Below are 27,260 nucleotides of genomic sequence, written 5' to 3'. Positions count from 1 at the left end.
GTAGGCGTGCGCAAAGTTTTTCCCCCATTCAGTCGCTGTCACGACCCATTTCCTGAAACCCCCCCTGGCAGGCCCATGGGCCAGGAGGGGTCTCAGCTCGGGCCCCCAACAAGCTTAGGCGTCCTTTGCCTAGACCCTCTTGGGGCCAGTCCTGGCGCCTTTGGCACCAGGCTCATACTTAATGAAGACTTATGCTTGGGAACTACTTTATTTCAATGCCAGTCAACATGGAGGCATCTACATAGCTTGGCTCCTTGGAACCAAGCTATGCGGTATAGTGTTTTGGGTGTGGTAGCCTAGGGACTATTTTACCTGGACTACTTTCTTGATGCTATTTAAACCACACACGACTTGGAGAACACGCTTCGCGTTACTTTGCAATCCTGTAACGCGAAGCTCATCATGTTCAGCAGCATCTGCGAACCTCAGAAGAACAGCACCAGAAATACAAAAGGGACATCATTATTAGCAGCAGCTTACCTGTGATTCCACCACTAGCTGCCCTCTGCTCCTGCAAACAGCATCCAAGGAACAGCAAGCCTCCCGGACCGTCGGATCTGCAAAAGGAGAGAAACAAGACATTAGACATTTACAATTGTGCCGGCAGCTTACCTCTCAAGTCGTCCATCGACCAGAACCGCCTTGGTACGTCTTGCTCCGGGTGAGCACCGCAACCTACGGGAACAAAAGACAACAGGTTAGCAAAGGCAAGGCATCATAGCACTGCGCATAGCACCTACTTACCGCATCAAGGCGCTTTCGAAACACCATCACCTGCCGGTGAGTCCAAATACAGCCAACGTTCCACGGCGAACATCCGCGCACCTAAGGAGAGAGAGAGAAAAGACATTATTAAATCCAAGAAAGGCTTACAGTATAACAGTAATAAGACCTACCTGAAAGACTCTAAAGGGCAGCATCAGTGAAGTAACTAGATCGCACTCGCCCACAAAGGACAACGCGCCCCTGCCAAGAAGGCAAGACGGAGAGCACACCAAAATCCATAACAAGGTGAGGAAAGGTCCGGGGAGGGGCTGCGGGCATACGGGGTGTTTGGAGGCTCTTACCCCAGTTGCCCAGTCTTGAACATTGCCCACCTCTTTTCCAGGCAGAACTTCCCTGCTGATTATACCAGGGAGCGGCTGAGAAGGGCACCAGAGTCCCCGTGGATACCAGGTGAGCGAAACAGTCTATGGGAAAAAAGACGTTTTGGGACCCCCCTATAACTTTTCCCCCCCTGGACCAAACATCACCAAAATTCACAGTGGGCCATATACTTTTTTTTCAAAGTTTGATGTGGAATCGTCCAGTGGGAGCAGAGATATAAGCCGCCCAAAAAGTGCTCTTCCTATGGAAACAGCAACTTAACTATAACTACACAGCCAGTACCGTGGTTGTGTAATATATATATATATATATATATATATATATATATATATATATATATATATATATATATATTTTTTTTTTTTTTTTTTACATCATATCTGCTGCAATGCTATCATTTGAGGACCTCTGTATGATTTCTTTTTTTTGTTCAAATGAAAGAAAACTTCAAACAAAAGTATTTTGACCAGGGGGCTAATAACACACCATATATACTAGTGGGTAGCTAGGACACACCTGAAAAAGCTGTTAGGAGGAATGGCATTTGCCGTTCATAAAATCAACACACACACAAAACCAAAAGAGGATATTTTCTTCTAATAGTGTTTTTGAAAACATTAAAAGGTGTGCATGTTTTAAACTCCAAAAAACGAATACAAATGTTTTCCATATGACTTGCAGCACTGAATTGGGACACTTCACCTTTAGTTGTTTGTTATTTTTCATCATGTTACAGAGTGCAGTGGTGAATTCTCCGCCCTACAACACCGACTACTGCACTACTGCGGGTTGACCCCTGAGTTTGGCTTAAATTCAAAGAGCACATTCAATGTGTCTCATTTTAGCTGAGGGGACTGAGTCCACCCTCTGAATAAAGTGGGGGTTCCCGCATCGTATATGGGAGATGAACTCTATACACGCGATCGACTTGAGGACCAAGCCCAAGCCCCTCAAGACCCCATTGTTTCTAAGGAACCACATCGGGAGGGGGTCGCATAGGTGAGTACTGAAGGAGACTGTGGGGCTGCCGCAAATTTTTCTACCACCACTGCTAATATTACAGGCACTGCCCAACGCATTGTTGACACTACCCTTCAGGAGTACGTTATTCCCTGTTCGTGCCCCTTTGACACTGAAGTGGAGGTCACAGCTAGCACAGGCCTCTTTATGGACAATCTCAGGGTCAGCCTCCCCAAGGAGTCAACAGAGGGGCTGGAGGTGACAGCTGAGATGGAGGTAAGCCCTAGTGCTCCTTGCAGGGATGAGGTCTATCCCTGCCTACAAAACACCTACAACATTGAAGCAACAGGTCAGACGGATGTGCTGCTAGGGCGGAGGGAATCGAGTTGGTGGGCGACTGTCTGATCGTTCAGGGCAGAACATTGAATGTGGGCCTTGAATTACATTTTGGGAACTTGCTTCCCCCTTTGCCTCGCAAGGGGACAGACAAGACTATATTGACCGATCTGTTCTCAACAAACACAAATTGCTGATGTGTGTTTGCTCCTGAACATTGTGGGGATCTGGCACATGGAGGGATTATTTATCATCATATCGGACGTGGGAGTCGCCAAGGACTGGGCAGCGGTTGGATCCTAAGCCAACCACCCTTACAGGATTGAGGTCCCCATCCAACCTTACACCGGTTGACGAGGGCTACGATATTGTGCCAGGGAAAAATACCTTGAATTCCAGAGACGCAAACGCATACACGAATACTCCTAGGGGTTTTCATAAACTTAGGACACCCTTGAGAACTCCAACCTTAGACCCGGGGGTGGGGGGCAACCTTTCTATGCAGCCTGCAACTCTGAAAACACAACAAATGGACACGCAGGATAAATCTTTGGGGCCCTTTTTGGCTTGTTCTGCCCCATTGAACACCCCAAATCCAACTAAATGCCCAAACTCCGTCTATTCAAAGGGTCTTACTCAGGGATCAATCTGAAATCCGACGGGCTTAACGTCTTGAGATCTATTGGCCAAACAGAACTTTCATTACACGAAAAGCAACATATACTCAGGCCGGAATGGGATTAAGTCTAATTTTAGGGTACCCTTGCAGCTAACTACACAAACGATGCTGAGGGGAGAAATACTGGACGCTGACTTCTTTGAAAATGTAGGCAAGCTGGAAGCAGGAGTTTTGTCCCTAAGTGTGCACCAGCCTACCTGGCCTTCAGCGTGTGCCCTGTGGGAAAATGAATTTGAGACAACAAGACATCTAACTAATGCAGACCCTTCCAATTTGTTATGGACCTCCGGTGCAACACAGCAAGTTCCTTTTAGATCTAACGCGCAGAAAACACAAAATCTGTCTATTGGACCAATCAGACAGAAACAATCTGACCAACTGCATAATGCCCATAATAAGATTTCCACCAAAAGACCTTGGTTGTCCTCAACCCTTGAAAATTGAACTCCTTGATACAACCGAGGAAGAAGATTTATGGAGACTTAATAAATCAAAGTCAATGGAACAAGATGGAATTAGCCCCCAAAATTGTTCCGGCAACAACATGAATACAGGATGTAACCAAGGAATTGATACCAACATAATAGCAACATTATCCCTTAAAATGGTACTGTTCATGAAACTACACGAGACCTTGAATGAGCAAATAAAGGATAATACCACAGTCGTGGCAATGTTGCATTTCAAAGTCATATTTGTGGAGGGTTTATTGACAGCTTTGCAAAAAAATCTGGATTCTAATGCAATGCAAACTACTAAAATCCTGCACAATAATCTAGATCCCATAATAGAGGAAAAGGACAAACATCGGATGGAAAGATCTTTACTTCATGTGGATCACAGCAGGATTCCTCAAGAACCAGCAACTGTGAACCACAAAGGAGACAGACTACTGATTTGGGGTTGATTATAAATGGCGAGAATACTCAAGAAATGAATACGATTAACACCATAGTGAAAACACTGAAAATGAATTCCTTACCTGAGAGAAACAACGAACCAGAGGGAGCAGACAAACAACTTAGGCTCATAATCAAACAAGAAGTAATTTCCCGAGATGATGAGGATGGTCTGGAGGAGAGAGACTCGGAAGATATTAACTCTAGTGGCACTGAGCATGAACAGGAGAATCTTACTCATGCCGAACCTGACTCGAGGTCAACAACTGCTCCTCTGGGGTTCCCATTACTTGGCGAATACTCGCTCCTAAGCAATGAGGCACCGGCTTCAAATAAAGCCTACCATATATTCACTAAGAAACCGGCTGTTTGGACGCAAAGAGCATGTGCTCGATCTTCGATGCTCGCTAAAACAGGGCCAAACTTGAAAGCCTGCACTGCCAAAAAAATCTAAAAACATGAAATTACCTAGTAAAGCTCATTCTAATGAAAGCAAATCATTTGTGATGAATTGACTTTACCATCTCTACAAGGAAAATTGGGAGCTAACAATGTGTCCACCATTCAAACAGGGAGGGCGGTTCACGTTTTGACTAATGGGGCCTCATTACAACAGATGGCTAGACCTGATGAACCTGTCAACCTACACTACGTGCGACACCGACATTGCAGTATGGGGTGAAACGGTTAATCCTGTATTGGATGAAGTGGACGATGATAACACTTCAAGCACCGCTATAGTGCTGGAGGAAGAACAACTGGATGGCTTTACTATTATCCGACAATTGGCTGTTGAAAATACTCGAGGTCCTCGTACCCAAAATAGCCAGGCACCAGGGCGATTATTGGATGATGGTTTGAAGGAGCAGGCCCTTCATATAGGTAGTCAGCCTCAAAGGAATCTTTGGGAGAACTCAGCTTGTGTAGCTGACCCACTCTTCCATACCATGGCTCATAAAAGAAAATTGCACCAAATAATCGACCAAAATTCACTGAGATGGAAACATCTGATTATAGTGCCTTCATGGCCATAAACACATGCCCACAGCAAAGTCAGGAATTATCAGCTGGGGTGGATAGTAGGCTAGTTATTACTCACAAATTATCACCAAAAAGGGATTTAAGAGACCAGGCAAGGAATCATCCAGATGAATTCAGCACCATTGAAGAAAAGAGAAATCAACATCGACAAGTATATCATTTTACCATTTCAACAACATCTAACAAAAGGCAACCCCTAGCTTTTTAAAAAAAACAGTGATAAACTTAAAGAGGGTGGCTATGAAGGGCCAACATTATTACTCAAGCGGATCCTGCAAATTATGATGATCTACTAATGAACCAAGCGCATGTGCTCAGATTGCTACATCATGTGTCATCATTGAAGTCAATACCAAGTAACGATGTAAAAATCATTGATTTTCCAGAAGAAGGCCGATTGGACATGGTAATATTGCACCTCCCCTCTGAACTCATTAAATATGTATTATTAAATGAGGCCCCTTAGTTGCTGCGGATGGGCTTTAGAGAGTTAACCACTACTGAAATAAGAAAGAAAGAAGAAGGAATCAGGAGAAGAGGAGATCTAACTCCGGGTATAGATGAAAGGAGACGTGATGTGGGAGAAGTTGAAAGGCAGTTTGAACTGCAAGGCCCAAAACGCTTAAAGAATGGGAGAAGTACTAATAAAGAAAAATTGTCAGTCACCTTCACTGCAAAGACGCCAGAGAGAGATTTGTTGGAGGCTGACTCGGAAACTCCCAAAGATCAAGTAATAGACACAATTGGAGATGGTTAGCTGAGGCTCTAGTACTGGATACTAAGAGATCATAACAGTCTGGAGTAACCAAAGAGAAGAACCTTGTAATTGGCAGCTGGAACACACAAGGTTTTATCCACCTGTTTTTCCAGACGACCTTAGCTCGAGAAACTTTTGATTTGATCTGGCTGCAAGAAACCTGGCTTAGAAGTGCTCCCCTCTTACGTGGTTATTCGGTTCACCTTAATCCAGCTATAAAATGGGTCAACGGGTCGGCCAATGTCAGGCCTTCTTACAGCATTTAAACTCTCAGCGGATTGCCATGTTGCGACAGTGGAGAATCTTAATTCATATATTCAGGTCCTCATGATTGAGATCGGCGGGTTAGATGCAACTAAGCCTAAGAACATGATACTGTAGGCCTGAGGCTGCCAATGTGCATTTAATAGTCCTAGATATCATGGACAGAGCAAGAGAAAGATGACCTGATCCCTACATAATTATCTGAGGTGACCTAAATATCAATTGTTTCGACTCTAATAAAGATTTTATCAGTTTCGATAATCACTTTGCGACTGAATCAGAATCAGAATCTAGAAGTTTGGCATGGAGACAAGACCTGCTTTTAAGAAATATTAATATTCTTAACAGAACAACAAAAAGCAATAACCTGCCAAAAGCCACTTGGAGAAACGCTACTGAAGGCCAAATCTTAGATTAAATTTTTGTCTCAGACAACATGTAGAAACATGTGAAAGATCTTCACGTAATAGAAACTTTGCAAAGTGATCATAACATCTTAAAATGTACATGCTCCTGCTTGAGTGAAAGAATGAAGGGAACTTACTTAGCGAGACTGGGGGTGTTATGTCCTGGCAGAAACCGATTATTTATTAACTCAGCGAGAATCAAGACTCTGATTCACAGATTCAGTGCTCAGTTAAGTGAATCTGAATCAGACACAGTAGATAAATATCTGTATTACCCCACTCTCTTGCTTGACTTTATAGAATACAGGAAACACAGTGAGAAGAGTTCCTTTCTCCGAATACATACATACGACGAAGGGTTGGCAATTAAGAAAAATAATGCCAACCTGAGGCATTTAAAAAAGGAGAACTTAGACATTGCAGTTGTCGTGGATAAGAAATTAAAACAAGAATATGACAACTGGATCAAGGCCAGGAAGCATGAGATGCTCCAGCATGATTCGGCAAAAATGCTGAAGAGCATTATGATGTAAACTGGGCCACCTTCTACACAGAGCCAGGAACCAGAAGGTATGTTTACATGTAGCTTTATTCTCCAGTTGTAAAGTAGAGAAAGCACTGGGTCATCCATCCAGTCCAGCACATTAGGTCCACCTGACACCCGTAGAACCCAGTACTACAAACCTCCACCAACACTCCACTTTCTCTGCCAGTGACATCACTACTTTCATAACAACACATAGCCCATAATCAGGCCCCAGCACAGATTATGACACATCTCCCTCCTTACCACTGACACAATATTGCAAGAAAGGTTATGACCCACCACCCACCTTACACCAGCCAACACAGCATAAGCTAGAACACAACACTTTGATTGCAACACTTCACACCAACCACAAAGATGGAAGAACACCCCGATTGTCAAAAAGAAATGCGGGGCTCGTACACAAGCTCAGAATAACTACCACTGAAACAAACTGCCATGCCACAAAAATCTAGCCAAGATCTTAAATGGAAATCACAAGATAAACTAAAACTAAACCATAGACCTCCCCAAAGCCTGAACGCTCACACCAGCTAGAAAACCCACTGATGAACAACAACAATGGAAGAAAACAAACAGATCCTTCCCCGGTGGAGGCTCCACACTACACAACCACTACTCTAACCCATTTACTCATCAATTCCACACAGACATGTGGCCACCATGTCTGTGTCCAACTCAAAAATTTCAAACCAATGCCCCACAAAGTCAAAAAAATACAGTCTCCCTACCTACCACCAGACATCAACACAACTATAACCACAACCTACCTAGACAGCTCCTACCTGCCCCTTAACCTGGACAGCACCTCATTGTCCCTTAACCTAGACAGCACCTCACTGCCCCTTGACCTACACAGCACCTAAGTGCCCCCTTAACCTGGACAGTGCCTCACTGCCCCTTAACCTAGACAGCCCCTCACTGCCCCTTGACCTACATAGCACCTAAATGCCCCCTTAACATAGACAGCATCTCACTGCCCCTTAGCCTAAACAGCACCTCATTGCCTGACCTAAACAGCACCTAAGTGCCCCCATATTATAGACAGCACCTCACTGCCTCTTAAATCACTAGACAGCACCTCACTGCCCCTTAACCACAAAATAGACAGCACCTCACTGCCTCTTAAATCACAGGACAGCACCTGACTGTCCCTAACATCACTGACAGCACCTACCCGTACCAACATCCTCAAAAGCAGCTCACTTCCACTTAAATCACTAGACAGCACCTCACTGTCCCTCACATCACTGACGGCACCTAACCATACCACAAACCCTAAGCCCACCCAGCCACTCAGGATTCACCAGTGGACAAGCCCCTACGAACGAACATAAAACACCACAGAACAATACATAAAACCACAAAAGTAACCAACAAACCCAGATTCAAAGATTTTAAACTAAAATGGAACAACATAAAGAACATGGCGCCAAAGTCCCTGTGCCAACCCCACACTCACATGTTCAATGCAACACATCCTGCAAACAAAACATTGACCCATGGACCCCACATCCAGACTGGTAACCCAGTAGAAATGTCTTAATACAGCAGGCACTGACATAAACACAACAGCAGTAATAAAGCTGAACTGGCCTTAAAACTACTAACATTGACCCAGGACCCAACACACCGAGTGATTCCTAACCCTCGAGGCCACAACTCTAAACAACAGCAGTATTAACACGGGCCTCCCCGAACACCTACCATACTTAGTTCTTTAATAGGTCCTTCATCAGGATGTGCGAGCCCCACTGATCTGTATCCAGCGCTCGCCACCTTGCCAACCTTCTTGCCGGATATTTGTCACAGCTTCCCTACTGCCTCTCTCATTTCCAGGCGCAGATGTAGCAGATGTCCATAAATACAATTTCACCTTCTGCGCACTTCAATTGCTCCGTACACATACCGTCACCTTGACCACCAACGACTTCAGTTAATAGCTCCATGAACACAGCGTGTGCTCCGAAACATGCAGAAAATGCTCTATTGTCCTGTTTTCCCACCAGGTACTGCAATAATCCTCTCTTGGGCCATCTTCCCGGGACATAACAGTGCCCGCCACCAGCACAATTGCTGCTTTCCAAAGGCACACCTCATTCCAGCTGAGAACGCTGGAACGCCAGTCCTCCGCAATACGACGTCATCATTGCCTTAGCCAGCACGGAAGAGTCAACACACCATAAACCTCTGCTGCTGGGCCACCCGCCACCCCACAGACACACCACTGGCCGCAAACCCTGCAAGCAACAACAGCGGGATCTCCTTGGAGAGCACACGAACGGTCCAAAAGTGCAGCTCCTCATGGCCCTCCTCTTTGGGCCCCAATAACACCTGCTGCTGTTGCTTCCCGGTCCGACGGGATGCCTGCCTCTCCCTGCGCACTGAAACGACCGCCTGCTAGCACCAGCGAGGACCGCCTGCAAACAGCTGCTCCAAACTCCGAATCACAGGCCACCTCACACCAGGGAAAGTCCACCATTCAGCACAATCCAGCCAGGTAATGGGCCACTGTTAAGATGGATTTCTGAACTCTGACCTGGAGGGGCAGAGGTTCCGAAGGCCAGCCTAGTTTCTTGGAACAGGGTAACCTCTGGACAAGCCAGACCAATCAGGGTAGCGATGGCAGCGATCAAGACTAAGTCTCAAGAGGAGTGAGGGTGACTGAAAGACCTCAATGAGCACACAAAGCAAGGACACTTACAAATTACTCCAGACAGGTGTTATATTAAAAATATATACACATTTATTACAAGGCCTTTAACATCGACCATAGCAAAGAATCACTATAATACTAAACTAAACCAACACATCACAATCAATACGATATATATACAAGACCGCGGGGTCTAAGGAGTTAAGAGCACGAAATATGTAGACCACCTAGATGGGGAGGAAAACAGGCAGTGCAAGTAATCGTTAGACCCAGTTCGACATCAGAAATACACCTAACTAGGAGGCAGTCCAAGTCCTACGAAGAGAGGAGCCTTATACTCAATAGTACATGCACGTGCTTGTGCCAATGGACAAAATAGGGTCTCTTCAAGGGTCTAAGGCAGTTCAGGAAGGTGAATGAAGCGATGAAGAACAAGTCCCCACTACTCAAGCAAGGCCTCCACTTGTGGGCAGAGGCAGGGTGAGAGTGCAGGATAGAGTCCCTATATCGCAACAGCGGTAGAAAAGAAATGGGCTCCTGCACGAGGAGCCACCGGTTGGGGTATGGACTACTCACCGGTCCCTGACACAGGCAGACCCAGACTTTGCCAGTTCAGTTCACGTTGCTGGCAGATTGGGATGCGATAAACAGGACGTCGCGACACCGTGTAGATTCTGCAGTAGCAGGATGCAGGGTCGAGGGGGTCACAAATGCAGCAAACGTGCACAGGTCGTTATCACAGCAGGGCAACATGGCAACCGTGTTTACTCTGGTCCAGGCGCACTCGTCTCACTTCAGACCTGGGAATACCAAGTGTACGAAATTCAGTGTGAGGGTGCCGTGGACACACAGCTAGCAGTAATTCACGTTTCGAGGGCTTTCCCGAAATGGCGGCGGTGACAGAGCAAAATGTCCTGCGTAAGCTGGTGAGCCCACTGGTTGGCCCAGGGACACTTCCGAAGAGGATTACTTGCAGGGTTTGATGAAGGTGCCGAGAATAGTTGGTCCCACTATTCCAATGGGTTAAAGCGCCTATGCAGACCTTCTAGGATGATCAGAGGCAGAGGGGTCTCGCAGGACGACAGCAGGCTCAGGGTGCCAAAATTTCCAGCGGATCACGAGCGGTTCCTTGACTCGGCTTCTTGTTGCAGGATACTTGGCTCCTTATCCCTTGTTCGATGTGAATTCAGGAGATTGACATGGTAGTGGTGTTTCTATCCTCCTCTTATCCAAAGTTACCTTCGCGCCAAAACGGAGAGGACCCAATGGGAGATCTGCTCACAAACACTCACACCATGCGTGGACCTATCATGGACCATGGTGGTCCCAGGCATTCAGGACACTCCAGACTCTCTGGCACCCAGGATGGGTATTGGGAACAGACATCCCAGCCCACATCCTGGAGGCATACACACAAGGCATGCAGAAGCCCGCAAAAGCTTTGGGTCTCGCGGGAAAGTGCATGACCAAATAAGGACTGACCCGGGTCGGCTCGACCTGGGGAAGGTGAAGGGGCAAGATGGCCAAAGAACAGGACAAAGAACCTTGTGGCATGGCCATTTTGGAGCCAGGCCACTTATTTGTGCCAAACACGGTAAGCGCGGATAACATGGCGAAAAAGGGTTCAAAACACAAGAGAAACGATAGCTGCCACCAGTCCTGTCCGTGACACACTTGCACAGTTCATAATAAGTCCAGCAAGAGTTTCTAGGGCCTTTGGAATGACTAGAGACCCAAGAGCACGGTAAAGTAAGTTACAGTGCACTCTTGTTTCATATTGCACAAAAGCTGCAACATGAGGAAAGGACTAAGGGAAACTAAGTCTCCCAGTACTGACTGTCTTAAGGGCATGTCAGTTTCCCCAATAAAAATTGAGTGAAAGCCCAGAGGAAACAGCAGCAAAAGGTTTGGTGGTTGAAACATGGAGGGAAAATTACATACAATCATGAAATCTTTCCTAACAGCCACCTTAGCCCGTCCGTTTGAAACAACAGATTTTACGGCACCCCCCAGGCCGTTCTTCCACCTTCTTGGACTGCACAAAACGTTGTGCTCCAAATGAATCCTCAGGGCCCCCATCCTGGACCTTGACTTTGGACCTCCACCACTCCTGCACCGCCCGGTCTACAGGATCCGCACAGGCTAGGTCCCTGTAGCCAAATGCAGGACTGGATACCGCTGGATGGACGTCTCACTGGAAGGCAGCACTTCTCACTTTCTGTCCCTTCCCAGTAGCAAAGAAAAACATCCTTGTCGCCAGTGATGTAAACTGGGCCACCTTCTACACAGAGCCTGGAACCAGAAGGTAAGTTTACATGACGGTTTATTCTCCAGTTGTAAAGTAGAGAAAGTGCTGGGACATCCATCCAGCCCAGCACATTAGGTCCAACTGACACCAGTAGAACCCAGCCCTACAAACCTCCACCAACACTACACATTCTCGTGTTTTTATCCTTTAGCATGTGCCTACTCACATCATTGTGGATGCTCTGGCATTGAGGGAGGTGCTTTCAAGGGAGACCCAGGCAAATGCTAAGTCAAGCTGAGAATATACAAAAACCATCATGGATGTGACCTTGTTAGGAAAGATGGAAATTTGCAGGTATTTAAGTTTGTGTATGTGATAAAATATGTTTTCACACATGGGGAGACTTTTGCTCCTATAGACAATTTAGAGAACCTTCAAAATATCTTGAATTTCTTCCAGCCAATCTTTTCATTTGGGGAGGATAAGGTTCTGTCACCTGACAGTTTAACCAGGGATTTGATTGTCAACTGTATAGTTTAACAAGCAGAGACCACGTTGTTGGATAACGTAAGCCAACAGTCTTCAGTACAAGTTTAAAAGACTTGGAATCTGCCACTCCAGAAATCACATGAGGAAATATTGAAAAATATGGACACTGGCTTAACTGATTGGGTGCAAGATAAGCGGGCAACCACTTAAAACTGTTCACCCAAGCTGAGAGAATATAGCCATTTTAGCAAGATTTGGTGTTCGGATATATGACATCATGTAGGATGTGTTGTTTCATCACATTCTTCTGCAGTGTTTTTAATGTGGGAAGCCTGTCATGCTAATCCTATTACCAAACACCTGTGAAGATCTGCTGTCAAACATTGACACTAAAACTCCCTCTGTCCTCGTTCTCCTTGACCTCTCTGCCTTTGACATGGTTAACCAGAACAACCTGAACTCACGTCTCTGTGACACCCTGGGAATCACTGGTCAGGCTCTGGCATGGTTAACCTCCTTTTTCTCCGACTGCCCGTATCATGTGGAACTCAAAGCTTTTCTCTCGACTATCCCTCTCTCAACCTGTGGGTGTTCCCCAGGGATCTAACCTGTCCTCATGATTCTTCACCCTCTATATGGTTGCCTTGGCCCATGTGATTGCCACTTTCACCTCTAACTTCCAGTGTTACGCGGATGACATGCAACTATCTTTCACGCTACCATCAGCCGCCTCTACCTCCTCGCCCATATCAGACTGTCTGTCCACTATTCAGTCATGGTGCCCTGCAAACGACCTCTGCCTCATCGCCAGTAAGACTCAGATAGTTTGCATTGGGACCGCTGCCCTGCTTTCCCATTTTCACTCTGGTTGGCCTCCCTTGGCCCTGTGCCCTGGCCGACACCTCTGAGGCTAAAATCCTTGGGGTCATCTCCAACTCCACTCTCTCCTTCTTCTCTCACATCCCAGACATCTTTAAAAAGTCCATCAGCTACACCTCCTCAGAGGTACTCTACTTTTTCTCACTTTCCCCCAGCGGCTCACTGTCTGCAGAGCCTTAGTTCTCTCTAGGCTGGACTACTGCAACAGCCTCTTCTTCAACCTCCCTGCTTCTGCTCTGCGCCCTCTACAACTCATCCAGGACAGAACTGCAAGAATTATCCTTGGCCTCAAGCCCAGGGACCGCATCTCTCCGGCGCTGAGATCCCTCCACTGGCTCCCTGTGGCTGCAAGGATCAAGAACCTCTGCATTGTCCACAAAGCTTTCTGGGGCCTGGGACCTACCTATCTACATCAACACATCAACGCCTACCAAAATACTGTCTTTCTCGAGCCCTCCGCTCATCTACCTCCAACCTTCTGCGAGTGAGCGGTTTCTCCAAGTAGAGATTTGGAGGGATATCTTTATCCTCAGCAGGGGCCTCCCTCTGGAATAGCCTCCCTGCCGCCCTGCGTCTTGAGCCTGATCTCCTTAAGTTCTGGAAACTACTCCTCTTCTCCTCTTCCTTCTCTCTCCCTCTACCCTGCTAACCTTTCCCTCTGCTCTTTCCCTCTCTCCCTCCATTTCCCGTACAGCTTGCTGACTAGCCGCCTGGTGTACCTCAGAGTCTCACAGGTCCCTTGCACCCCCCTAGTCCTCCCGCACTCGCCTCACCATCACTGCACTTGAGCAATGACCCAAGAGTTGGCTCTCTTCCGCACTTAACCCGTCCCCTTTATCCATTTGTGCACTTGCACAATCCAAAAGCACCTTGCTGAAGATTGTCTGTCTGTTCTCCCTGTCTTCACTCTGAATTGCACTTGGAAAAACCGCAGAATCGATGTCAGATCTATTTGCTGTTGTCTCAACTGTTAATTATATCATATGCACTTACTCTGCCTGTGCAGACATTTTTTATCATCTCAGAATTTCAAGAGCTATGAACCACTGTTGTTTTCCCCCATGTTCCCACCCTCCTTGAGAGGCTTTGAAACACTTGACTTGTGTATAGGTGCTTAACAAATAAACATTACCATACCATACCATACTCCTAACTCCCACACCCCTTCCTCCCTATTTTACCTTCTTACTGAATGTTACTGTGGTGAAATACCCTGTGGCAAAATGCAGTGAAAGGGTGGCTGGTAAATTAGGGTATAAAGGTATATAATGCTAGTCAGCCACATCACATGCTCCAAATAGGCCCAATAGAAGCAATGCCTTTATGCTGCCACTGCCTACATATTCTTTCAGCCAATCTAGCAATGAATCAGTGCTGCAACACGGCCTTAAGCCCATACGAGATTGTTTCTGCAGAGTGATGTCAAATTATGACATGAAAATTAATAACAAATTAAAATAACCACAGTTAGTTTGGTAGTTGGAAAAAGCAGTGTCAAATTACACATGATTTTGCAGGTCTTGTTCTTAGGGATTTAGAACTATGTGCCAGAGCACATAGTGTATCTCTAGATATTAAACAGGCTTTAGGAAGGGCCTATCTACCTCACTAAACAGTCTGGGCCTGAATATAGTCAGCAGTGAATCCTATTCAGGGGTGGCCGGCCACTTTTTGGGGCTTGGATAGACCTAACCAGGGCATTTGATACCATTGACCTGGATCGCCTCTGGGGAAAGCTAAGAGAATGGGGATTACCTGAACATCTATTTGCGATAGTGATCGAGCTGTATAGAGATACTGAAATACAGTCAGACTACACCGATCTGGGCTCCTCTCTAATTCCATCATTATAACAAGGGGGGGTCAGGCAAGGGTTCCCGGTGGAACCATTTCTATTTAATCTTTATTTGGCTGATCTGGTTAATTCGATGATGGAGTCGGCATTGGACAGCCCGACATTGGGAACATCTAAAATTGGTTGGTTGGCCTACGCCAATGATATTGTGTTTCTTTATTTTACCCAAATTGGCCTGCAGAGGCTGTTAACTTCCTTTGAGAAATACGCAGATCTCAATGGGTTGAGGACCAATCCTGAAAAATCTAAAATGTTTATCTTTAAAAACATGCTAATGCAAACCAAACCTTTTACCTGGTTTTTGGATAACCAGATAGTCCCAATTGTTAAAGAGATCACCTACCTTGGATCGGTGGTAAGATCGTACCCGGTAAAGGGTTCGGTTACTGCTGCTTTGGATGTTAAGATCTTTCGCCTAGGTTCCCACATGAAGAAGATTGCTAATAAATGTTGCAAATTCTCTATTTTGCTGCTGATCAAATATTGCAAAGGTACAGTAATACCGGCTATGCTTTTTGGTTTTGACACTAACCCACATTCATCTGTAGTGGATTGGGAAAGAATAGAGGCCATGCTCTGGTGTCAAAGTCTGCAGATACCTCCCCCTGTGTCTCCTCACCTGAAGTTTCCGATGTGTGAGTCTTGGTCGGTTCTCTTTCTCTCCTTCTTCCCTTCTTGCGAAGTTTAGGGTCCTCTTCAGTCTTCTCTGGCTTTTTTCCCTTCTTTCTTTCATAGAGAAAGGGACGCTCTCCACTTGAGGCCACCTTGATTGTGATCTATAACCGTCAGGCAGACCCAAGGGAGCTTGCCCCAAATCCAGGGAAAAAGCCTAAAAAGGCACAAAAAACCCTGAGGTGTCTTTTGCGGGATCAGTATGCAGATTGCTATGCTTGCCTCCAATGTAAAGACCAGCTCCTTGACACAAAGATGCCGTCGGACCAAGGAAGACCGCGGATTCCCAGAGATGGACTGTAGGGTAACGGTGATAGAAGATCCTGGGAGAGGAGTAGCAGTAAAACAACACCGGGAAAGTAAAGAAGAGAAACAACTAAGAGAAACCCAGACTGCTGAGAAAGGAACGAGTCAGAACAGAGTGGAACCGGTAGAAAGTAGGAGGAGGAGTCACGAGAGAAGAAGGTAAGCAGAGCGGGGAAGAACCGACAAGAAAGCAGGTAAGAAAGTGAAATGGGTAAGTATAGATAGGAAGAAACACATGTAAGCAAAGTGAAAGTAGGAAAGGTTGAAAAGGGAGAAAAGTGAAAAAGGCCCTATTCGAGAAAAGGGTAGGAGTATGCCGATAAAGCAGGGCAGAAGCAGGAGACCGATGAAAGTGAAAGCCAGAGAAGGAACGGAAAGAACAGGATTCGTGGCTTCAAAAGGCAGAAAGAAAAGGAACAAAGGCAGACATAGAGGATGAGGCAGAACTGGAAGATACAAGGCAGGTCTCGGACAGAGACAAAACGGCACGAACAACGCACAGGAACGGTCCGACTCAGACAGACCAAGGAGTTGCAGCGCGTCGGAAAGGGGGCGTGGCCGCCTTATGTACCTGAGCTGGGAAACAGCTAGAGAGCTGCTACCGATCCCGCGGGGCTTAATGAAGCCGCCATTTACACCAGAGTTTCCACGGTCGAACCTTGACATCTGGTGGCGAGTTTTGAACCTCCCGAATGGTGTACCAGCCACCAGTTTAACATACAAACTGGGAATACCCTGACCTAGGGCATGTGTGGAATGGAAGCTAGTAACTTTTCACAGATTGATTTTGTCCGCTCCCCCTCTCATTCTATGAAGATGTATTGCCGATGTACAACGGGAGATCTAATCAGTATTTAAATAATCTGAAAACAACTTGTGCTAAAATACTTGCTGAAGCAGATTGCTTGGAAGAAATATTAATCCAAATCCCTATGAAGGTTAAAGAACTCATTAGGCGAATGGACTGATTTGCAAAATAACAGCAAAGAGATCAAGGGTCTATGCCTCGCTCACTAGCATAGATAAACCAAGATGTACAAGGCTGACGTATCTGACTAAATTCCCAGATCCTTCTATAAGAGCACATTTCCTGAGGTTTTGGCTAAATTTACCACCCACTCTGGAAATTCAGAACGTCATAGATGCCGCCAAGATTGCGATCAAAATGACAAACAAACTCTGAGACGTTTGATGATTGACTGTCCTGGCACTTTGGAGTTAAGAATGCAAATGTTGGCAAGATTTGCCCCCCCCCCACCCAGGGTGGATTGAGACAGATTGTTTCTGGAATAGATTGGTAACAGGCCATGGGATTTTTCTGACCATTGATTTGGTAAAATAATGCGGGATATGAATTTGTTGTAATCAATTGCATGATCAGGAAGTTTTCTTGTTTGTTTTTTTTACTGTTTTCTTTTAGTGATAATATCGATATAATGAATTTGTTGAAACCAATTGTATGAACAGACAATTTTCTTTTTCTTTTTCAATTAATATGGATATTATTGAATTTGTAGTTCTGCTTTCGTTTTTATCTGTAATGTATGTGGAACGTTTGTGAAAAGTCAAGTTTTATTTTGTATTGTTTTGACTATTTTAAAAAAATGTTAATTGCACATTTCTCAAATTTCCGCATGACTCTCCTGTTGAGGCAATGTTAAAAAGGAAAGGGAAACCATCTTTCAGCCCATCTATGGGCTTTGGACAGCTGCAGGTGCAGATTGCTGCCCCGCCCCCTGCCCACCCTCCATCAGACTGCCATCCCCTGCATGCTTGCGGAAGTGTATGACATCTGCTTCCAGGGCAAAGCCCCGGCGGAGTCCAGGCTTAAGTCCCAGCTGTCTGTTGCTGTTTGTGGCTAGGCCATGGCAATAGGGTTCCCAACTATGTTGTTGCTTACTGCCCTGCACCATTATCGATCATCAGTTACTCTTTTTTCCCAGACTTTCAGTCCCTCAAGTGCCCCACATGCTACCTGCACGAGGGATCAGTATCTGTTAATGCCTGGCGCTCATTCATTTACTCCTTTGTCAATATATTCTTCTCTTCTTTGTTCTCTGCAATTGTTCTGGTACTGCTCTTCACTATGCCCTATCTTCACTCTTCTTCTTATTCCAGTAGCTAACCTCATCATGACTCTTCTACTCATAACCCTGACCCTAATTTATCCTTCGTTCTCTGACATAACTCATCCTGTCAATATCGCTCTCTGGAACTGTCGGTCACTCTGTCACTTTCTTTACCTTACCAAAACCTGGCTCTCACCATCTAATAGGTCCTCCCAGCTGTCTTCCCTACATTGTCTTAATGTATTTGCTCGCAACCCCGCCCATTTGGGTGTGGAGGTGATGTTGACATTGTATCATCCTTGCCATCTCGTCCGATTCCTGGTTCCCTTAACATCCTTGTGTTCCCATCTTTTGAGTACCACTACTGTTTATTTTCCCACCCTACTCCTCTTGCTTTATTAGTTCTCTATCACCCTGCTGGACTGATTCATATCTTCTGCAATGATCTTGATGCACTCTTGTCCTCTATATTGCCTTCTGACTCCCCACTATTTCTTATGACTAACTTCAACTTGCACTTATCTTCTTGGAATTCTAATATCCCATTCTTAGTGATTCCTGGCTCTTACTCCCTGTACCAAGTGCAAACCACCCCCTCACACCTCTGTGGGTCTTCCCTTGATCTAATTATTTCAATGTGCTCCATCTCCTCCTCATTTACTTCACTTCCACATTATTCACCGGATCATTCTCCTCTCTCCTTCTCCTTTCATCCTTCTCTGCATTCTCTCCCTTCTCTGCTTTCTCTCCCTTCTCATTCTTCAGCCACTTTCTTTTGTCGCAATCGCCTTTCATTTCAATGGCCATCTTTTACATTGGCACTTATGTCTCTTCTCCCCCTATTGAAACATGTGTGTCTCTGTCTATTGATGTTGCTACATCCTCTTTCTCTCCTACTCTCACCGATACTCTTGATCTTCTCTATCCTTTGTCTCCTTTTTACATTTCTCATAAGCTGCCTCAAACTTGGATGTTCTCATCTCTTCGCTCCATCCGCCAAAATCTACACCGCACTGAGCGATGTTGGTGCAAATCCTGGCCTAACATTCATTTTCCTTCACTAATTTCCCATCATACTGATTATGACTCTTTGCTCTACTCTGCTAAACAGCAATATTTTCAAACTCTTTTTGACTCCCTTTGTTCTTATCCATATCAGTTATTCTAGATTTGCAACCACATTCTTTTCCATCCACCCCCCCCGGATGTTGCCTCACTTACTTCCTTCTGACTTCGCCAAGTATTTCTCTTAAATAATCTCCCTTCTTTGCTCCTCTTGTTCGTTATCTCCCTTTTTATTATTTTCTCCTCTCCCCCCTCCATAATGACTAAATGTCAATCTCTCTCTGAGAAAGGCACCTCTACTTTTATTGCTAGGTTTCATTCTGCTGTCTATCCTTCCAATCTTCCCTTATCACCACGGTCTATCCTGCTCTTCTATCTTTTCTCACTTCTCTTTTTAATTCCTCATTGTCATCTTTCCATTTCCCCTTCTTCCTTCAAGCCCACATCTATTGTCCCCATCCTATGAAAGCAGTTTCTTGATCCCTCTTTACCATCTAACTTTCACCCCATCATTCTTATTCCTTACATATCCAAACTACCTAAACGTATTCTTTATTCCCAGGTGTCTGCTTTTGCTAACATCCACTCCTTCCTTCTTTTGAATCTGGCATTCGTCCTTTATATTCTACTGACTCTGCCCTCCTAGCTGTCTCTGATTCTCTTTTGTCTGTATGCTATTCTAAACTGTCCTCTCTTCTTGTTCTTCCTGACTTGCTGGCTGCATTTGACACATTCGATCATACTATTCATCTCTGTACCAACATGCCTATTGTGATTCTGTTATTGAATGGTTCTACTTGGACTGGTCATGCTTCTTCTACTAATCCTTTTTACTATGTTGTTGCCAAAGGATCTGACGTGGGTCCTCTTCTTTTTTCTCTTTGCACGACTTATATACATATATACAGGTTCGGTTGGGAATCTGTGCAAAGGAGAAAGGCCTTATTCAGCCTAAACTCTCTTATAATCTATGCCTGAAGAATGTCTGCCCATCTTTGACCACAACTGGATGACTCGTGTAACCAAGTACTTACCAATCAGTACCCTTGAACTGTAACAAACCCTTACACAATGTATCCTTCTGGTACTTCGATGTACCATAGATGTGGGTTTTTCTGGAACACTGAACGAAGACACATTATGTAAATCTATTTATTGAAATGGTATCTTAATAATGCTGACGGCCCAACTGGAATGAACAATTTTCAGAAGTTTGAATGTACCTCACCCATCCTGGTTCATTTAAATCTTGGGACCTTTAAATGGTACAAGGGTGTTGATAGAGGATGCTAGTGGCAATGTAAGGGTGGAAACCGGCACTAAAGAAGGGTGGTGGTACTACCTTCAAGACTGCTTAAAATTCTTCATTGCTTCAAGAGTTCCTTAAACTGCAATGCAGTTCTTGGCCAGAAGACAGTGATGCTCAGTCAGGATGTGGGTGTTCATTAACATCTTCAGGAGGCCCTGGCCATTACACAACCACATTGTTAACCTTTGCAGGCGTTTAACCATTTTCAGTAGTCCTAAGTAAAGATGACCACAATAGTCAACTCCCGAGATGTCAAAAGCTGAAATGTCCACTGGCTTTAGGTCGGCGGGAAATAAGGGTTACATTTTTCAATAGCATTAGCAAAACAAAGTACCCCTTAGGGATAGATTTAACCTTTTAGGGAACGGAGGATCCACTGTTGCATTCTCCCGGGTTTCTTACAGCTGCAGCAGCCAAAAGACAAGGTCCGGGATGAGTGGGCAGACCAATGACAACCACAGTTAAGGAGAACCCGTCAGACCAAAACATTGGCCATCTTGCCATTTTCCTTCATGGACTGTTCTTTCATGCACACTACAGTAGCAATCTCACAGGTGTAGACATCCAGAGTGTACTCGGAACAATCTACAGCCAGCCTGGGAATCCGCTTAGTATGGGCAGCAACATTAAACAACAACAATAAAAGGGGGCAACCAAAGCCGCCGACATGCACAGATACACCTTCATGAAAATGAAAGGGGGAAACCGGAGAGGGGGAAATCCACCAAAATGCATGGATGCATGTTTCAGAAAAAGAGACTAAAGCGAGAACACAAGCACACTTCTCAGAGCAGAAGCTTCAAAAGGAAAGAAAAAGGATGTAGCTCAATAGAATGTTGAAGTCTAAAATTAAAAGGCAATATTCAGAGGGGAGTAGTGCTGCCCAGCCCAATCTGGCCAGTCAGACAAACAGAATGTTTTTGTCGATAGCGTCAAATGTCATCATAGCAAGAAGACCTTGAAGAATTATAAACGATATGAAAACAGGTGTAATTCATGCAACTGTTTGGTCACGACCTTGTCGAGCAGTTTTGCCGGGCAGGTGAGATTGGAAATGGGACAGAAAATCGCGGGATTCTTCAAGGAAGTATTCATTTATTTATGTTTTTAAAAAGAGCCATGACTTAGCAATTGGAGCTTACCTCACCAACAAAATGATCTTCTCCGGAGAGCAATGGAACACTAGCAGGCTGGACATGGCCAGACCGCAAGTCAAGAACTTCACAAAGGAAAGCACCAAGAGGCAAGTCTTTTCCAAGGACACATCGAGAATATGGAACAACATATAACTTGACATCAGAATTTCCCACTCTGTCCCCAATTCAGAAAAGGTTTGAAGAAGCAAATTTTCAAATAATATTTTACGGTACAATAATCTAAAGAAGCTCTGCAACCAAAACTGGTTCTGCTGCCTAACCCATGACTTGTGTCTGTAACCATGGTATCACCTGTCCCCATATTCTTCTAAGTGTACCCTTAATATTCAATTACTTTAAATATATGCATACTTCTGTATATGATCACTGTAGCTCCTTCGTGTACAGTGTTCTGTTAATTTACAGGTAGGGTTGTGCTACGTAGAAGTCAAAACACACATAGATAAATACAAAAATAACAAAATAAATTGAGCTTTTATTTCACGCTTCATGCTGGAGAGCAGCCTCTAAGCATGGACCAGAATGAGAACCCCGGATGTTCAGTGTTGTTGTGTTTCCAAGACAAATGTGATGCCCCTGAGCTATCCTCCTGGCCCATTGTAATGTAATGTAATTTGTCATTTGTATAGTGCCTTTTCCAATTGGTATGGCCTCAAAGCATTGTTGTGTAAGTGATTTCAATCCGGCACTTCACCTAAATCAACGCCTAGCGTGTAATACACAACTGAAATCCTTATTTATCTATTTGTGTCTAAAAGTTCTTTTATTCTGAACGATGTACCACTTATATCACGCTCGTCTCTTGGAAACCCCCCCTGCACTCCCCCGGTCACACTGAACCAGGAATCAGGCTGGTTTGCAAAGTTAAAATATTTATTTATATATTCACAATATAATCACACTATTTTTAATGGGAATACAATGATCACCAATGGGGTGATGTCACACTAAGCAATCTCTTTAATCACAAGGAGTAATAATGAGCAAAAACAATGCAGCAGAGCAATAATACTTTTGTGGGTATGTGTTCAAATAAAATAGCAATATTGCTACTATTTTCCCCTGCACACCCCTCAACCCCCAATATGCAATGTAGAGAGATATGAGGAGAGAGAACAGGTTTCAGGAATGCAGAATTCAAATACAATGTCAATCCCTATTTCCCCCCAGCAAACACAAGAGAGAAACAGAATTCATTGGCAAACTGTCAAAATGGTTTAAAGTTGTCTTTGAAGGGATTGGGTAAAACACTAAGGGGATGATTCATGGAAATATTTGTGCCGAAAAACTGAGATTTGTGCGCCATTCTGCCCTCAAATCCCTGTTTAACAAATGAGGATTTGCGGGCAGAATGGCGCACAAATCCCAGTTTTTCGGTGCACAAATTCCATGAATCAGCCCCTTAATCTGGTTTAATTCACTGAAATTGTTTAAATTCTAATGGGAACCTCTTTGTATGGTTGTAGACAACCACTAGCAATGATTTGAGAGTAATAAGCAATGAGAAAACTTAAATTTGAGGTCAGGTGAAATGAAAAGCTATTCTACACGTGTAATATTTTGCCAAAAGGAAAATTCACAGCACACGTTTCCGCGCGCGGTAATCGCGATCACGGAAGAACTATAAGGATTTTTTTTTAGATAGCGCCAAATTGGAAAACAAGAATGCACTTTTAAAAGACAACCAGGATTTCTTTACACTAGGATGGACTATGAAAAGCAATACTACACGACAGCACAGCTACCAGACCAGGACACCTGCGGATCAGGTTTTTGCCTGCCAAGACGCTGCCTTCTCCAGATGAAATACATCAGTGCAAAGATTGGTTTAACACTACTAGTACAGAAGGAAGATAGTAGGGATTAGATAGAGAGTTCAGGCAGTTCAAAAATATTCTAACAATGCAGTTCTGAGTATAATAGAGGATGGGTTTGGATAGGGATGACTACGGACAGTACAGTTGACGAGGAGAGGAAATTACTGACGGGCCCATTGGTCAGTACTCACCATTCGAAAACCAGTAATACAAGATAGCTGCACCATGCGAGCACAGAGTGCGGGATTCACATACTCCAGCAAGGTTCAATAATCAGGACTGGAATTTCAGGATCACCGCCCCTTCCTCTTCCAGGTTTTAGGGTTTTCGTCCGATCTGCTGGAATGAGAATGGTTATGCTTGTAAAAGCATGTTCCTTCAGACCCACTGCAGATTTTTGGGAATAATTACACTATCATTGTCCACGGGGAGCTTCTCAGCTTACTCAGCCGGAATGGCGAAAGGACTCGTGATGTAACCGAAGGCCCAGAGTTACTTTGTGCCGTCGGTTTAAAAGGTGTTTTATAACTATATCAATCGATTATCATTAATCGATGGCCGAAACCATCCTCTGCTACCAAGTGTTGGAGAGGAGAGAAAATTACTGACAGGCCCATTGGTCAGTACTCACCCTCGAAAACTAGTAATACAAGGTAGCTGCACCATGCAAGGACAGAGTGCGGGATTCACATACTCCAGCAAGGTTCAATAATCAGGACTCAGTAAATTTGCAAAGGGAAGTCCGTTTAATGATACATACATCAGCATATGGAGATCAGCAGCATCACAAACACCTGCCTCACCCCAACTTCCCCGAACTTCAGTACAACAGCCTCTTTTATGGGCAAACTTTGTCATCATTGACGTCTACTTCCATAAAAAATCATCATGAAGAATAATTGGTTAGTAAGGGTAACTTAAGTATAAGTGTTAGATCTGTATATGGAAATAAAGCAATTGGATTGGATAACTCTTATCGGGTGGGCGTCTATGCCCATCCCTCTACAACACACGTGATTGACGTCATTACAAGTACGACGTCTCATTGGTTACAGTGTCTATAGGACCCTAGATTACATGGTCTATCATGATTGGGCAAGCTACACCCCTAAACATAAATCTCCACTTTAATTAGCAGCATGCAGAATAGACAACCAGGTGCCTAGTGTCCCAAGATTCACCCTTCCTCCTTTCCATCAATCAGTGTTTTAGGGCTATGTGTCAATTAGTTGGCTGGGTATGGCCTTGGATCTGTAGTCTCTTATCAGGAAAAGTTATGGCATCCTCGGGTTCTGGATGACATCAGGCGGTGGTACATATTTGCGCCTGGCTGGTCACGTGCTAGTTCACCGTGAATCTGCTTTAGTTTTCCATCTTTTCGTGTATTTAATTCTGTGTTCGCTTGGCCACCTGCATGGGCCTCTCTTATCTTGACCTTCACGGGCAGGCTGACATGCTCTGAAGCTGGAGTCTCGTGAGCTCATGCTCACCTCCCTTCTCTGGTTTACCTCTATTTCCCCGGCATGAGCCTCTCTTTGCTAAGTTTCGATCCTGCTTCTTCCCAGGCCTCTGTTAGGTTTCGACTCTGGCCGCCTGGGTATACTTCTGCTTTCACAAAATGGAGTTGCACGTGTACATTGTGCTGTATTGAGGTAGATATATGGTTGGCACCTGCCGCTCTATTCTTCTACAAAGCATTGCAGGCAGTTTCGATTTCTGAGCATCTTGCGTTTCAAGCTTATTTACACACATTCGATAGGGCAGTTGCTTCCATCTTGTCTCATGGCAACGTTTCCTTACGTTTTAACTTTATCTCCCCCCTCTGTACATTACATTTATTCTAGCAGTCACTGGTACAGGCATGCTAGCTTTCAGTAGCCACTTCTGGTTGTTCTCGGGGCTGCCTAGGCCCTTAGTCTATTTCCATTGGCCTTCAATTAAGACCTTCGGGGTTTCCTTGTGGACAGTCTGTAAATACCTGTCGTTTCGTACCAATGGCAGGTACGGTTGTCTGATTGGGTACCGTGCAGCCCAGGGCTGTCTGGTTATGGGCACTTCACCAGGTACTGATCTTCTAACGTACACAGGGCAGAGGTCCACTGCAGCTCTCTGTTGGTTCAGCTGCTCCTCGTACGTCACATATCTTTGCGAGTACTTTGCTGGCATCTCGAAATGTGGAGCAGGGGTGCAGGCCATGTCTGGGACCTCCTCTACACTCCCCCCTCTGGTCGGTTCATCGACCACTTCTGCTTCCTCCTTTGCATTCAGCTTCTTTGATTCCTCAGAATCTTGTTCATCGTCTTCAGGACTGGTACATGACGGTGTGAACATGTGCATCTTAGGAGTCCATATCTTTATCACCCCCTTCAAGCTTCCTGCAGTTTTCACATGCTCATCTTTGTTCCAGGTCATCAACTGGCATTTTCCATTTGGACTGCAGTAAATCCATTTGCCTTCATACCTTCTTCGTTTCTTGGGATAAGTGAATGTAGGTCCCTCTAGTGCAAATTCACTGGCCTTCACAAAGTCTTTTATTTCTTCATCTGTCAGGTCCCTGGGTTTCCAGACTGGCTCGACATCGACCATAATTTTCATCCCAATGGCTCTCTTTGCAGTTTTCTGGCATTGAGTGATGATTATCTTGATAACACAGAATCCTAGCAGTACCATGGCTAGCAAGGCTTCCAGGAACTTGAATATATCAGCCATCCATCGCGGGACCCATGAGAATAGGTTCCCAAACCAACTTTCATCATCCACTTCGTCCGTTTCATCAGTCATCTTGTTTTTTTAAAGTTGTCAACATGCTTATGGCCTCTGTGAGGGTTTCATTTTCCTCATCATGCGATGTTATAAATGTGCAACATGATTCTCCGATTTTTGCACAAACACCTCCACCCATTGCCGTGATCATGTCAAGCACATATCTGTTCTGGAGGGTCATCAGTCTAACCGCTATCAGCTCTTCTTTGATCGCATTGAATCCTTTTATTGTGGTGTTGATGGTCTGCTGTAACTCCCATCTGGTTATCTGCAACCATTTAGCATTCACTCCAATTTGGATGTGTGGCAGGAGCATTGTGGTGAGTACTGTTGAAGTGAGGCTGAACAACCTGTATTCATATAGAATCGTATAGAATGCTTCTTCTGATTTGGCAGAAAAATAGTTTTCTCTCTTCATTCTGGATATCAGCTCTGCGGATCTCATCCTTCTCAGATGAGCATCTGCTTTCAGGAAGCTGTCCAGATTCAGATCATTTTTTGGAATCACCAGTGTGGGAACATGGACATTGACCAATGTACATATGCCCCCCCCAAATTTTTTGGCAGTCTTATGTAGGCTTTGGATCCTCACGCCCAATAGTGGTCCATCAGGACTGCGGTTCCTTGTGCTATTCCTGGTGCCTCATATATTCGTCCACAGTTTTGATTCTCCCCCATTTTCCTTGTGCCATTACTTCTGAAGCACAGTTTCGGGTTCTCCAACGGTACTATTTGCAGGGGCCCTCCCCTATCTTCGACCCATGTTAACAGCTTCACCAACTTCAGCCATAGAGGTTTACATAACCTCTGTGAGTTTTCTATTGCTTCTTTGCAGGCTCCAAGGACCATCCAAGCTCGGCAGATTACGACCCCTTCCTCCCATCCGTTAGGGGAAACTACTGATCCCCAGATCTGCATCTGTCCCCGGTTCTCCATATTTGAGCTTCTTCTGCCATTTTTCCTTGGATGTTCAGTCTT

This window comes from Ambystoma mexicanum, chromosome 6p, assembly GCF_040938575.1.
Source record: "Ambystoma mexicanum isolate Mex_15411 chromosome 6p, UKY_AmexF1_1, whole genome shotgun sequence".
Lineage (NCBI taxonomy): Eukaryota > Metazoa > Chordata > Amphibia > Caudata > Ambystomatidae > Ambystoma > Ambystoma mexicanum.
The sequence above is the reverse complement of the archived record's forward strand: the minus strand, read 5'-3'. Positions refer to the sequence as shown.